This window comes from Eriocheir sinensis, chromosome 24 (genome assembly GCF_024679095.1).
Source record: "Eriocheir sinensis breed Jianghai 21 chromosome 24, ASM2467909v1, whole genome shotgun sequence".
Classification (NCBI taxonomy): Eukaryota; Metazoa; Arthropoda; class Malacostraca; order Decapoda; family Varunidae; genus Eriocheir; species Eriocheir sinensis.
In genome coordinates, this window is record NC_066532.1 from 5543779 (window position 1) to 5559158 (window position 15380).

Consider the following 15380-nt stretch of genomic DNA (forward strand, 5'->3'; position numbering starts at 1 on the left):
TAAGGTAAAGGTGGGTGCATACGCCATAGCTGCGCGTGGCTGCAGTGCTCATCTCCGTGCCAGTGGCCCTTTGAGGAGGAACAGAAGGAACAAAAGGAAGAGAAAAATAGCGAATAGACACAACACGACTGATACGTGAATTCAAGGGGAACAGAACAAAGAAATAAAGGAAAGAAGAAAAGTTAAAGAGATACAATATAGTGCGTCGGCGAGAGAGAGAGAGAGAGAGAGAGAGAGAGAGAGAGAGAGAGAGAGAGAGAGAGAACTGAATCGTGAATTTAAGTGAAGTGGAACAAAGAAACAAATAAAAAGAAGCTGCAAAAATAATACAGTATAGTGCGTCTGAGAGAGAGAGAGAGAGAGAGAGAGAGAGAGAGAGAGAGAGAGAGAGAGAGAGAGAGAGAGAGAGAGCTGAATCGTGAATTTAAGTGAAGTGGAACAAAGAAACAAATAAAAAGAAGCTGCAAAAATAATACAGTATAGTGCGTCTGAGAGAGAGAGAGAGAGAGAGAGAGAGAGAGAGAGAGAGAGAGAGAGAGAGAGAGAGCTGAATCGTGAATTTAAGTGAAGTGGAACAAAGAAACAAATAAAAAGAAGCTGCAAAAATAATACAGTATAGTGCGTCTGAGAGAGAGAGAGAGAGAGAGAGAGAGAGAGAGAGAGAGAGAGAGAGAGAGAGAGAGAGAGAGAGAGAGAAATGAATCGTGAATTTAAGTGAAGTGGAACAAAGAAACAAATAAAAAGAAGCTGCAAAAATAATACAGTATATGTCTGAGAGAGAGAGAGAGAGAGAGAGAGAGAGAGAGAGAGAGAGAGAGAGAGAGAGAGAGAGAGAAGACTGAATCGTGAATTTAAGTGAAGTGGGACAAAGAAACAAATAAAAAGAAGCTGCAAAAATAATACAGTATAGTGCGTCTGAGAGAGAGAGAGAGAGAGAGAGAGAGAGAGAGAGAGAGAGAGAGAGAGAGAGAGAAATAAACAACAAAAGCAGTCAGTATTCAAGGGCGAGACACATACAAACGAACAAACAAATTATTAATAAAATAATAAGAAAACAAAACAAATAATTAAACAAACAAAATAAAACGAGAGAAAACATGGAACCAACAAACGAACGAACATCCAAACATGAACTATACGCGTCATGGTCATTGTGTGTGTGTGTGTGTGTGTGTGTGTGTGTGATGCTTCCCTACCTGCGCGTGAGTATGTGTGTGTGCGTAGGTGTGCATGTTTGTGCGCGCCGCCCCCTCGCCACTCTCTCTCTCTCTCTCTCTCTCTCTCTCTCTCTCTCTCTCTCTGATATCCGTCATAGACCTCATTCGACTCAGGCTTGGCAAAGAGAGAGGAGTGCTATCTCTCTCTCTCTCTCTCTCTCTCTCTCTCTCTCTCTCTCTCTCTCTCTCTGCAGGATCTTCCTCTTCTCTCTTCTATTCCTCTATTTCTCCCTATTGGTGCATTATGGAACACCTCTCTTTCCAGGCACGTAATTTGGGCAGATTTTATTCTTTGGGGGTGGGGGGGGAGGGGGTAGAGGGCATCATAGGTTCATAAGGCGGGTGGGTGGGAGGGGGTGGGGGGGACGAACGGACGAGCATGCGCAGGTGGGGGAAATTTTGTAAGAGCAGCAATAGGGGCATTTTAAGACCGATATAGACTTGGGTGGGCAGTAGTCCCTCAAGCCCCTCCAGAAATTACGGCCCTGCTTTCGTTTCTGATGCAAAATCGCTACGTATAGACTAACCACAAGCATCAGTGTTTACCTTTTCTCTCTTCCTCTCTTCCTCATTTCTTCTTGTTCTCTCTTTTATGCTCTTTCCCTCTTTTCTAACCTTCTTTCCTTGTCTTCCTTTCCTCTCATCCTATTTTTTCCAATCTGTATCCTCTTTCTTTCTACCCTGTTTATTCTTTCTCATATCCAGCCTTTCTTCTTAGTATCTATTCCTCTCTCCCTATTAGCGCATTATGAAACACCTTTCCTTCGCTTCGTATACAATATCTCTATGTATCATCTTACTATCTACCAGGAGCCCGAGTGCCTTGTGTATCGTATCCTGGTGTGAGGTGCGTTGATCATGCGTCCATTGCTCACGAGGGGGGGAGAGGGAGGGAGGGAACGCACGCAGGAAAGCAGGGTTATGTAGTAGTAGTGGTAGGAGGAGGAAGAGGAAGAAGAGGAGGAGCAGTGCCTTGTATAACATATCCCAGGGTGAGGTGCTTTGACCATGCCTCTATTACGAAGGGGGAGACAAGGAGGTGAGAGAAGGTATTGGTATTAGTGGTGCTGGTGGTAGAAGCGGTGGTGGTGGTGGTGGTAGTGATCGTACGTCTGGCAGTGGAGTTGTCGCGTGGCGGGCAGCGCATGAACCCCCCACCCCCACCCTCACCACCACCAGCCCTTCCGTGCAGACGCCAGCTAGCAACAGTGTCTCCAAATGTAGGGCAACAGGAGTAGGGCTCTTTTTTATTATTATCATCAACCTTATCTTGTAGTTCTGTCAAGTTTATGTAAATCCTGTGTGTGTGTGTGTGTGTGTGTGTGGTATATATATTCCTTTTGCTTTCTCTTCCACTTCCTCCTTCTCTTCTTCCTCCTTCTCTTCCCCTTTCCTCCTCCTCGTCCTTCACTCTTTCGTATTCCCTCCTTGGTCTGTCCTCATTGCCCATAATCATCAGCTGTTTACTAGAGCATGCCTAACCCTTCTTTACTTGCTGTGCTCTCCCCTAATTCACAAAGCTCACGTGTTGGTTCTATATTTTCTTTCGTGAGCAGATACGTAACGCTACCCTCGACACGTGACTCTCTCTCTCTCTCTCTTGGGTGCAGTGTCATGACAGTGAATTAGGAGGAAAACTATTTACTGCAGAGAGAGAGAGAGAGAGAGAGAGAGAGAGAGAGACTGGGTAGATAGATAAAAAGAGAGAGAAAGGAAAAATAAAAAGGGAGAGGAAGGAGAAGGAATATAGAGTAAAATAAGAGGTGGAAGAGAGAGAGAGAGAGAGAGAGAGAGAGAGAGAGAGAGAGAGAGAGAGATATGTGGGTCAGTGACATGTTGCATCCTTGCCTCATGATGTTATATATTGCGTGTGAAAATTTGTTTTGATAGTGTGTGTGTGTGTGTGTGTGTGAGAGAGAGAGAGAGGGTGGGTGGAGAGGAGAGGGTCACACACACACACACACACCTGGAGTCGACGTAACACAGATCAATATTCCCGTCAGTGTTGCAGCATCGATCCAGTGTGTTTCCTTCCTTCCCTTCCCATAGTGTTGCTCGCCTACCGCTGCCGCTGCTGGTAACACTTGTTTTGGCGTTATTGTATTTGTGTTTCTAATGCGTATGGTACATGTTCGCTATCCCCCCCTCCTGCCCCCCTTCTCTCTCTCTCTCTCTCTCTCTCTGGGTCATGTTTTCTTTTGTTTCTTTCTCTTTAATTTCGTCTCTAAAGTGATTGGAGCCTTTTAGTGATTCTCTCTCTCTCTCTCTCTCTCTCTCTCTCTCTCTCTCTCTCTCTGTTTCTTTTGTTTTCTTTTCACATGTTTTATTAGTGTTTTTGTTGTCATTATTATTATTATTATTATTATTATTATTATTATTATTATTATTATTATTATTATTATTATTATTATTATTATTATTATTTTCTTTTATCTTCTCATAATTTTCCTTTCTTCATTTTTATTTCAACGTTTTCTTATTTATATTATTTTTTTTTAGTTCTTTCCTTCATTTATCTTTCTTTTCTTTCTTCTTTCTTTTACTTGTCTGTATTTTTTTTTTCGCCTCGTTTCTGTGACATTCATTTCATCGAATGTTGTTTTCCTCTGTTTAATCTTTTTCCTTGTACGTTTTCCTTTTATTTTTTTCTATTTATTTTTTTCCTCCTCGTTTCTGTGTCGCGGCCTCGTTATGTCGCGTCAACTCGATTGGTTATGTAAATTTTTTCCTCCTATTTTGAAACTTTTTTTGGACTCATCTTTTACTCTTTTTTTTTAACTCTTCTTTTATTATAGTTCTTTCTTGGTGCCTCAGTTTGTAGCACACACGCAGGTTTGTAGGTTATGTGAGTTTTCTTAATTTTCTTTTTTTAATCTAAGTCTTAATTTTAGTGTTTCTTTTTGGATTTTTTTTTTTTTTTTTTACTTATTCATGATTGTGTTTGTATGTACGTTCGTGTTCATGTGTCTTTTTTTTATTCTTTTTTTTTGTTTGTTTGTTCCTTTTCCTTTTTCTCGTTTTCTTTCTCTTCCTTTCTCTTCCACTTCCTTTTTTTTTACTCCTTGTCCGTTCCTTTTTCTCTCCCTTTTCTCTCTTTCTTCTTTTCTCCTTATATATGTCTTTCCCATTCTCTCTCTCTCTCTCTCTCTCTCTCTCTCTCTCTCTCTCTCTCTCTCTCTCTCTCTCTCTCTCTCTCTCTCTCTCTCTCTCTCATTCACCCATACTTATACTCTCTCCTCATTACAATACGCAATCTAAATAATTCCCATAAGATCAATTTCTGCAGCATCGGACGAAGGTGTGAAATGAGAAACCCGAGGAAGGTGATTGAGGCTGATTGTATCGTGTGTGTGGAAACCGTGGTTGGTATGTGTTGTGTGTAGATTGCGTTGATAATAAAGGAGTTTTAGGCAAGGGAGGAAAGGATAGCTGGGGGTGGGTAGGTATAGGTAGGCTGGTATAGGGGAGAAGAGAGAGGGTTTAGCAAGGTAAGGGGGAGGAAAGGACAGATGGGGGTGGGTAGTTTAGCACGATGGTTGGGAGAGGGGAGAAGAGGGAGGGTTTAGCCATGAAATGAGGAGGAAAGGAGGCTGGGGATGGGTGAGTCGGGAGGATGGTTGGTATAAGGAAGAAGGGGAAGGGTTTAGCCAGGAAAAGGGGAGGAAAGGACAGATGGGGGTGGGTAGGTAGGCAGGATGGTTGGGAGAGGGCAGAAGAGGTAGGGTTCAGCAAGGTGAGGGGTGAGGAAAGGAAGCTGGGGATGGGAAGGTTGGCAGGATGGTTGGTATAGGGGAGAAGAGGGAGGGTTTAGTCAGGTAAGGGGGAGGTAAGGAGGCTGGGGATGGGTGAGTTGGGAGGATGGTTGGTATAAGGGCAGGCGGTGGCCGAAGTGGTAGCGTACTGGGCCCACATTCACCGCGTGATGGACGACGCGGGTTCGAATCCTCACGCTACCACTCGGATTTTTCAGTCACCGCCGAGTGGCTTAAAACTACCCACATGCTGTCCTGAAGACCACCCATCAACCCGGACTCTAGAGGAAGCCGTCCAAGGGAATCAAGAACGAGTTCCGGGGGGCAGCATGAGCCAATGCAAGATGGCGCCACTATAAACACTCGCCTGCGCCAGAATGGGCTGGGCCGACCATCAGGCCCCACCTGGAAGAAGCCTTGGGCCGACCATCAGGCCCCACCGGGAAGATGCCTACCGGCGCAATAAGCAACAATGTAAAAAAAAAAAAAAAAAAAAAAATAAAAATAAAAAAGGGAGAAGAGGGAGGGTTCAGCAAGGTAAGGGAAAGGAAAGGAAGAAAGGGATGAGCAGGTAGTCAGGATAGTTGGGAGAGGGGAGAAGAGGGAGGGTTTAGTCAGGTAAAGGGGAGGTAAGGAGGCTGGGGATGGGCAGGTTGGCAGAGATGTGATGCGCGTAGATCGATGCTTATATATAAAGATGAAATAGTCAGTGAGGAAAAATATAAATGGACACAATTATGGGCAGAAAAAAATAACAAAAAAATATCACTGCTACACGAAACCAAATGAGTAGAAAAGAAAAAAAAGACGAGTTAAAAAGAAAGAAAAGTTGATTGGCTAAAAATGACTAGGAAAATGAAATAATACGAAAATAACTATGAAAATAAAATCACTAGGAAGATATAATAGCAATAACAGTAATAATAAAAGCAATAACATGATTCTCGCCTGGATAGTGCAAGCGTGTGTGTATTTATAAAAGGATGATGATTGCGCAAGCTTGTGTGTGTGTGTGTGTGTGTGTATTTTAGTTTTATCTGTTTTCTTCTTTCTCATTAGGTCAATACAGTGAAGGTTACGAAACACACACAAACACACACACACTCACTCACACACACACACACACACACACACACACACACACACACACACACACACACACACACACACACACACACACATTCGTGCCAAAATGTAAGGTAAAATATATTGAAGTATTGTAGATTGCCTCGTAGTCAGAGAGAGAGAGAGAGAGAGAGAGAGTATTATTATTTCAGCAACAACAATAACAAAACAACAACTACTACTACTACTACTACTACTACTACTACTACTACTACTACTACTACAGAGAGATAGATATACGTAGATAGACAGAGATAGAGGCAGAGAAAGTAGAATAATAATAAAGAAACACAACAGGAACAAGTAAGAACAAACATAAGAAACATGAACCCCAACCCGTGAACAAGTAAACAAATAAATATATACGAACACTATACTTTGCATTGCCAACCCACCACGAGGCCAAATCAACACGAAAGGAAGGGAAGGAAAGAGCTCGCTGGGTTAGGTTATATATACTCATTCGCATTTATACTCATTCTCATTCTCATTCTTATTCAATTTTATTCTTATTCTTATTCATTCTTATTCTTTTTTTAGTCATTCTTATTTTCATTCTTATTATCATCCTTACTCTCATTCGTATTCATTCTTATTCTTATTCTTATTCATTCTTATTCTTTTTTTAGTCATTCTTATTTTCATTCTTATTATCATCCTTATTCTCATTCTTATTCATTCTTATTCTTATTCTCATTCTTATTCTCATTCCTATTCATTCTTATTCTCATTCTTATTCATTCTTATTCATTCTTATTCTTTTCTTATTCATTCTTATTTTCATTCTTATTATCATCCTTATTCTCATTCTTATTCATTCTTATTCATTCTTATTCTTATTCTCATTCTTATTCTCATTCCTATTCATTCTTTTTCTCATTCTTACTCATTCTTATTCTTTTCTTAGTCATTCTTATTTTCATTCTTATTATCATCCTTATTCTCATTCTTATTCATTCTTATTCTCATTCTTATTCATTCTTATTGTCATTCTTTTTCATTCTTATTCTCATTCTTATTCATTCTTTTTGTCATTCTTTTTCATTCTTATTCTCATTCTTATTCATTCTTATTGTCATTCTTTTTCATTCTTATTCTCATTCTTATTCATTCTTATTGTCATTCTTATTCATTCTTATTCTCATTCTTATTCATTCTTATTGTCATTCTTATTCATTCTTATTGTCATTTTTATTCATTCTTATTCTCATTCTTATTCATTCTTATTCTCATTCTTATTCATTCTTATTCTCATTCTTTTTCATTCTTATTCTCATTCTTATTCATTCTTATTCTCATTCTTATTCACTCTTATTCTCATTCTTATTCATTCTTATTCATTTTTGTTTTCATTCTTATTGTCATTCTTATTCATTCTTATTCTCATTCTTATTCATTCTTATTCTCATTCTTATTCATTCTTATTCTCATTCTTATTCACTCTTATTCTCATTCTTATTCATTCTTATTCATTTTTGTTTTCATTCTTATTGTCATTCTTATTCTCATTCTTTTTCATTCTTATTCTCATTCTTATTCATTCTTATTGTCATTCTTATTCATTCTTATTCTCATTCTTTTTCATTCTTATTCTCATTCTTATTCATTCTTATTTTCATTCTTATTCATTCTTATTGTCATTCTTATTCATTCTTATTCTCATTCTTATTCATTCTTATTCTCATTCTTATTCATTCTTATTCTCATTCTTATTCATTCTTATTCTCATTCTTATTCATTCTTATTGTCATTCTTATTCATTCTTATTGTCATTCTTATTCATTCTTATTCTCATTCTTATTCATTCTTATTCTCATTCTTATTCATTCTTATTCTCATTCTTATTCATTCTTATTCATTTTTGTTTTCATTCTTATTGTCATTCTTATTCATTCTTATTCTCATTCTTATTCATTCTTACTCTCATTCTTATTCACTCTTATTCTCATTTTTATTCATTCTTATTCATTTTTGTTTTCATTCTTATTGTCATTCATTCTTATTATCATTCTTATTCACTCTTATTCTCATTTTTATTCATTCTTATTCATTTTTGTTTTCATTCTTATTGTCATTCTTATTCATTCTTATTGTCATTTTTATTCATTCTTATTCTCATTCTTATTCATTCTTATTGTCATTCTTATTCATTCTTATTCTCATTCTTATTCATTTTTGTTCTCATTCTTATTCTCATTTTTATTCATCCTTATTCTCATCCTTATTCTCATTCTTATTTTCATTCTTATTCTCATTCTTATTCTCATTTTTATTCATCCTTATTCTCATCCTTATTCTCATTCTTATTCATCCTTATTCTCATTTTTATTCATCCTTATTTTCATTCTCATTTATATTCATTCTCTGGGTAAGGTTATTTATACTCTTTCGTCAACAAAATATTCCGCCTTGCTGGCATTTATGGAGCCCAAGGTCGTATAGACACACCAAACTCGGCTCCTCTTTGCGTCAATGCCCTCCTCCGTGTCCTTGATTTTGGGAGTCCGTTGGAATGCATGAATGACGTCCTTAATCGTTCATATACGGAAGTTAGGATACAGCTCTTCTACTACTACTTCTACTATTACTACTTCTACTACTACTACTACTACTACTACTACTACTACTACTACTACCGCTACTACTTTCTTTGTCATTTAACTTTTTTCTTCTCTTTCCTCATTTTTTTTCCTACGTACCTTTTCCTTTTTTTTTCCCAACTTGTTTATTTTCTTCACTTAAGTTTCTGAGGCATTTATTTCATTTGATGTTGTTTTTCTTCTTTTTTTCCCTCGTTTTTTGTACATTTTCCTTTTTCCTTCTCGTATAATTTTTTCTTATATTTGTTTTCTTGTGACTGGATTCTTATAAGTGTCAAACATTCTCTACTACTAATATGTACTACTACTACTATTACTACTACTACTACTACTACTACTACTACTACTATTACTACTTCTACTATCACTACTATTACTATTACTCCTCCTCCTCCTCCTCCTCCTCCTCCTACTACTACTACTACTACTACTACTACTACTACTACTACTACTACTACTACTACTACTACTACTACTACTACTACTACTACTACTACTTACTACTACTACAAGTTCTCTGAGGCGTAAAAAACTGTATTTATTAAGTCTTAAACATAACAGTGACGTACAAAACAACCTTGATAGGGAATCTATCGTTTTAATTGAAGATAAATATAACTTCGATATGAATTACAGCTCACACGCCTTTCCCTATAGTTCAGAGTGTCACATCTCAGGCACTTTGGTACTACACTTTGGTTGGAAGGAGGAGGAAGAGGAGGAGGAGGAGTAGGAGGAAGAGAAGGATGAAAAGGGAAAGGGAGAAGGAGTAGGAAAAGAAGAGGAGGAGGAGAAGTATGAAGGAGGAGAAAGAGAATATGAGGATGAGGAGGAGGAGTGAAAAAAAGAGGAGGATGAAAAGGGAAAAGGGAGAAGGAGTAGGAAGAGAAAAGGAGAAGGAAAATGATAAAGGAGGAGAAAGAGAATATGATGATGATGATGAGGAGTAGGAGGGGGAGGAGTGAATCGGATCTGTTACACTTTCACTTTCAGTCATTTTCAGGTTAAGAATAGAAATAAAATATCCGGTCAGTTATTTGTTTTCAGTCACGTAATTTTTATACTGAAGTCAAGTCAAATGAAGTCAAGTCAAATTCATTCATATACAATCATATTCATTCACTTTCGATCGTCTTTCAGTTAACTTCAATAATTCAATTTCTTTCCAGACCCACAAAGTAATATGCAGCTATCTTCAGTCCTAATCAATAAATTTCAATCTCATTCTCTATATTTCTTACATCCAGGCACGTTTATTAATCCCAATCACTCATTTTCACTCACCTGTATTCACCTATTTCAGTAATTTCCACTTACCTTTATCACCTTATGTCACACGCAGTCACATGGGGGTCACATGATCATTCTCTGTCGCACACATCCACAGTCAGTCACCTTTTATCACGTCTACTCGTAATCAACCTCACACATGCACACACATCCTTACTCTCTATTGTTATGTGAGTTGTTTTTTTTCGTTGGCTATCTTGCGCCCGCCTGCCACCCAGCCACCTTGAGGACGCTGCATGCCCTGACCTACTCCCAGTGAGGATAGAAAGTCGTGAAAACCTAAGACGGCAGACTAAACATAGATAGAATTCCGCGGCGATACGAGATTCTGTTTGTCGTTGTCTATCTTGCGCCCCCCTGCCAGCCAGCCACCTTGAGGACGCTACATGCCCTGACCTACTCCCAGTGAGGATAGAAAGTCGTGAAAACCTAAGACGGCAGACTAAACATAGATAGGTGGATTGGTTCATAGAATTCCGCGGCGATACGAGATTCTGTTTTTCGTTGTCTATCTTGCGCCCCCCTGCCAGCCAGCCACCTTGAGGACGCTACATGCACCTATACACACAGTGAGGGTAGAAAGTCGTGAAAATCTTATTCGACATGCTAAATATAGATAGATGGATTGGTAGATAGAATTCCGCGTTGATACGAGATTCAGTTTTTCGTTGGCTATCCTGCGCCGCTGCTTGCCCTGACCTACGCCCAGTTATGGACAAAAGCCGTGCCGTAGAATGCGATGAAATCCTAAGGCGACTGGCAAAACATAAATAGTTGAATATATAGATAGCCACTACTACTTCTACAACATTTCACCACACGACTTTTGCCCCTTCACTGTACCTGGATGATTAGATTTTTTTACCATCCCATTTATACGGATACCCAAGCATGTTTAAGGAGGTTTCTTATGGTGTATGCATTTATGGGTATACCTATTCCTAGTCTTCGCAAAGCTACCCCAGTAACGAAACTCCCGTGGCTTGTGTTTGTGTGTTCAAAGACTGTGTGTGCAGGAAAACTAGCTCTGTGTTGATAGGGTGTGTCCAGGCATATAACACAGGTTGGCGGTGCTGTTTATTGAGATGAGCTGAGGTGGGCGATGCATTTAAGTTGTTGTTGAGAGCTGAGCATCTACGCATGACGACATGACTTGACATTTGTGGTGATTTTAAACGATTGTGTGTTTGTGTTTGTGATGGGTTAGATGTACCAAGAACTAATGAAAAGAGAGAAACTGAAAGGTAGGCAGATAGTTGAACAGATAGATGGAGAGATAGATTGATAGATAGATAAGGAGGGAGGTAGATTTAGAGAGAGAAAAGAAAGAGAAAGAGGAGAGGAGAGGAGAAGAGATAATAGAGACAGACAGACAGACAGATAAACAGACAGACACACAAAGACACAGACAGACAGACAAAGAGAGACAGAGACATACAGATACAGCGACAGAGAGAATGAATACCCAGAAAAGAACACTCGTATGCACATATAATCCAATAAAAAAGACAGCACTAAATTCCTTCTAGTAACACGATAGCGTTTAGCCAGCACGTGTAAGGCCGCGGCTCGTGCCATGGAATGTTTGCCAAGACGAAAAGAAAGTTACCGTGTCGGCAGCCCCGGGAGATCAGTCATGCCACTCACCGCTTGCGGCGGCCACTTCAATGAGTCCCGTTGGAATTAAAATGGCCTGGGTCCGTCCGTGCTAGCGTGTAACTGGTACTAAACTTCGTCGTGGGGCGGAGAGCTGGGGCCATATTGTTAAGGATTTCGGGGCCCACTCACCCACGTAAGGCTTTGGTAGAGGTTGTGTTAGTATTTCTATGGCTAGTTTAGCTCACACACATACATTTGATAAGGCTTTGGTAGAGGTTGTGTTAGTATTTCCATGGCTAGTTTAGTTCACACACACCCACGTAAGGCTTTGGTAGAGGTTGTGTTAGTATTTCCATTAGCAGTTTTATGAGCCTAGCGATAGTTTGACAAGGTTTCTGCACCATGAATATGTATTTTTTTGTGACTGACTATATATATATATATATAGATATATATATATATATATATATATATATATATATATATATATATATATATATATATATATATATATATATATATATATATATATATATATTATTTTTACAGTTTATTGCACCAAGAATTAGCAAGTTTTTTTCACTTCATTTCAATATTTACTTTGTCCAATTTTCTTTGATTTTAATATGTTCAGTGCTTAATTAGGTCCTAAGTTCACCTGTTAGTCATTCATTAATTCCTTTGCAAATTTACTCTTCTTTTCTTTTATTCCAATATTTACCGTCTCATCTTCTTTTCTCTTAATATATTTACTGCTTCATTAACACCTGCGTTCACCTATTAGTCGTATTCATTCACCTCTTAGTCATACTCATTCATTCGCCAATCAAGTAACACCTGTCAAATGATTTACCTTTCCGAAGGCCATATTGATTGCCTCGTCTGCTCCCTTTCACTGAGGACGTGAGGAGCTCCATCACCCGCCCATCAGTCACTCGCTCCCGATCATAACACGTGAAAAAAGAAGTGAAATATTTAGACAACTGACCGATGGAGACGAAGAGAAACATTAGATGTCATCTCCATCGTTATCATTAGTAGAAGATGCATCACACATTATTGTCACCATCATCACCATCATCACCACCACCAGCATCATCACTACCAGCATCTTCATCTTCACCACCACCACCACCAGCATCACCATTGTAAAGAAGATCACAAGGAGCACTAAGCAACACACACACACACACACACACACACACACACACACACACACACACACACACACACACACACACACACACAGAAGCTCCCCGGCAACGCATTCACACACGCGGACATGAGGAGAATGACAAACAGGAGGAGGAGGAGGAGGAGGAGGAGGCAACAATACATCGAACACTTTAAGAGACCTTGTTTGTGGCGTCCAAGTCAGTGAGGAGGAGGAGGAGGAGGAGGAGGCAACGCACGGAAGAGGGAGGGAAAGGAAGGTGAAGGTGAAGGGGTAGAGAGGAGGGAAGGAAGGGGAGAGAAGGGAAGGGGAGGGAAGGGAAGGGAAGGAAGGGAAGGAGGAGGTATCCATGCTTGATTTATATATAGAAGGTTTCTTATCTTCCTCTCCTTCATATTATCTTCATCTTATTTTCTTCTTATTTTTTCTTTCCTTTTTCTTTTTCTTTCTTTCTCTCCCTCGTTTTTTCTTTCCTTCTTTCTTTCTTTCTTTCTTTCTTTCTGTCTTCCTCTTTTGCTTTTTTATTTTTTCTCTCATTTTTATTTTTTTATTTTTTCTCTTATTTCCTTTATTTCTTGCTCTTTTATTCTTTCTTTCTTTCTTTCCTTCCATTTTTCATTGGCTTTCTTTCTCTCTCATACTACTACTACTACTACTACTACTACTACTACTACTACTACTACTAATAATAATAATAATAATAATAATAATAATAATAATAATAATAATAACGATAATACAACCACCATCACTACCACCACTACCACCACCACTATCTCCAATCCATTCTCATCACTCCACATCAAACAATTTACAATTATTCTTTTCTCTCCTTATCAGCCCTCATTGACTGTTGCTGTTTGGTCACTATGCAGCCTCAGTCACTATGCGGCTACCTAACCAGACGAGCAACCTTTCCTACCTCCCCCTTTCACACTACATCCCTTTCTTAATTTGCTAACGTCGCTTCTGTAAACACAAACACTGATTTTCTCTTTTACTTCTATCCTTTGTACTTCGTTCCTTAACTATGCGCTGCCTACCCAGACGAGTGACTATCCCTTACCTCCCCCTTTCGTAGTTCGCTAATGTCGTCTTTCAATAAACAAGCACATTCATATTTCTTTCCTGCTATTTCCATCCTTAGCCTCAATTTCCCTTTCTTCCACGGTATCTAACCAGACGAATAACTATCCCTTACCTCCCCCTTTCACACTACATCCATTTCGTAGTTCGGTAATGTCGTCTCTCAATAAACAAACATTCATATTTCTTTCCTTCTATTTCCATCCTTGGCCTCCATTTCCCTTTCTCTCACAAGCACACGTTACTATATACGGTATCCAACCAGACGAGTAACTATTCTTACCACCCGCTTTCATGCTGCTTCCCTTTCGTAACTTCCTAATATCGTCTCTGTAAACCCAAACACTCATATTTCTTCCCCTTTACGTCTGTCTTCGTCCTGAATTCATTTCCTCCCCCTCCCACACACACACACACACACACACGCATGGAGTCACCCAACCCAACCCACGCAAGTCAAGGCATCTGTTGTTGCTCGTCCGTCTCTCCGTCAGTCACTCAGTCGCTCTCCTCTTCCTTTCCTCTTCCACGGCAACTGAAGATGATTTCGTTCTTATCGCGTCCCCGCTTCTGTCTAGGAGGATCAAAGGTCGTGTTGTTGTTATCCTCCTCCTCCTCCTCGCCCTCGTCCTCGTGCGTAAGCTGGTGTTGTTGTTTGTCTGTCTGTCGGCCTGTCTGTCTGTCTGTCCTCAATCAACAGGGTGGAGCGGGAACTTGTGTGGGTGGGTTGGTGTTGGTTGCAGGGTGCGGCTGAGAACTACACTACACACAACGGTTTCAACGGAGATATTTTTAAACTCGTCACTTCTCTCTCAATTCAGCGGATATAAAATTCACTTCTCTCTCTATTCTTTTCAGGTGACGTACGGTCAACGATTCTAAAACTCCTCACTGCTCTCTTGATTAAGTTAGCGTACACCCAACGATTTCAACGGATATTTAACGCTTTCTACTTCTCTTTCGATGTTTTTAGGTGATTTTCAGGTGATACATAGCGGATGGGAAGCGCGTAAAGGAGGGCAAGGGCAGGATGGGGAAGGCTGGGGCGAGGCTGGGGGAGACAAGCAAGGACTGGGCGGGTGTGTCAGTCCGTCAAGAAACAAGCAAAAAGACTCCCAGTGACCTTGCCAGCCACTTTTCACATGTAATCTTCCACTGTGCTTCATTCTGTTTCATTCCCTTGTAAAAAAAAGATTCGCAGCGTTGCCAGAAGTTGCTAAGCCTCTCCTCCTCTTCTTCTTCATCCCCTCCTTCTCCTCCTCCTCCTCCTCCTCCTCTTATCGGCTACAGTGGAGGAGTTTGTGTGTTAGACGGAATAATTTGCTGTGGACTCCGAGGTTGGAAATGTTGTATCGCCCGGTGACAAGTGACGTTCGGGTAAGCATGACATAGCACCCTTATCCCAGCCTCTCAAAATGACCTAAATATACTCGGGTCTCGGCGGCGTGGGAGGACATCGAAAACTGTCCTCTCCCTTCAAACAGCGGAGATGGGGATTTAGATGTTGTATGTTAGATGCTGGAGGGATTAGATGGGG